This window comes from Penaeus monodon, chromosome 22 (assembly GCF_015228065.2).
Source record: "Penaeus monodon isolate SGIC_2016 chromosome 22, NSTDA_Pmon_1, whole genome shotgun sequence".
NCBI classification, from domain to species: Eukaryota; Metazoa; Arthropoda; class Malacostraca; order Decapoda; family Penaeidae; genus Penaeus; species Penaeus monodon.
The window spans coordinates 6,716,060-6,717,075 of record NC_051407.1 but is presented as its reverse complement, the minus strand read 5'-3'; the positions used below and the strand labels follow the sequence as shown (position 1 = coordinate 6,717,075).

The following is a 1,016-nucleotide window of genomic DNA, read 5'->3' as shown; positions in this document are numbered from 1 at the left end:
AAACTTGATGGATGGATACAGAATCTTAAGTGAAACATTAAAACGAATAAAGAAGTTGCGCAATATAATGATATTGGATTCTGTAAATGAACTGCATGTGAGTGGTACTAGTGTTTATACTGACGACAAGAAAATATTTAGAATAGTTTATGACTTCCTTTGTGGTAGTGCCCCTTTCAGTAAGTGTATGTAACTGTCAGACCAATTATCATTACCAGTATTAAAATCAGTTTCACTTATACGTTTTACTCGAATTTAAAACTCTTATATTTTACCTATTACAGCTATCAATGCATGTATTCTGACCTCATCAATATTATCCTCTTTTGATGCATGTAATTTTAAAGTTCCGCTCATATCTTGAAAGTTATGCAACTACTGCAACACCTACAGAACATAAATACAATTCCAAAACAGTTACACACGTAGACTGTCAATGATCCTTTTACTGCTACATGAAAAGCCAAACCTGTTTTCGTAGTCATACACAGTATTTTTCTACTGTACACATTTCTATACTTGTCGAGATATTTACTCTAACAGCTTACAGTGGCATTGTCTTCTTGAAGACTTATGGTGAGATTTTTATGAAGGAGTGGCATTGTCAGGAAACCAGTCGCAAAACTGATGAATGATGCATTCACCATTCATAAACTGATTCAAGTTATATTTCATACACAATAAGTAGTGCAGAACTTTCCCATGCGTCTGTTTTTCCCACACGAGTTGAGATACCCCCACCCCTGTCTATTTCTAATGGCATCTTAGTATGATAAATGTATTATGCTAAACAGTATCTGATAAACTATATATACGTGACTGACTTTTAATAAGGCTTTTCAGTCTTCTTCGAGTCAGCAAGTCTGTTAATATTTTTATTACTTGCGCCGCTTAAAGTCTTCCACTGCGCCACAGGTTGGTTACTCCTACAGGGTTATCACAAACTCAGAGGAATGAGTCTTCTACTGCTTTCTACTACTTATACAAAATAAAAAATATAGATATATATGTGGATA

At 34.4% G+C, this 1,016-nt stretch overlaps 1 protein-coding gene across 1 annotated transcript in view; it reads left to right on the top strand.

Moving 5' to 3' along the window:
* LOC119587504 (ATP-dependent RNA helicase A-like) overlaps positions 1-1,016 on the top strand; it is a 3,454-nt gene that overhangs the window by 1,019 nt on the left and 1,419 nt on the right. The window lies entirely within an intron of this gene.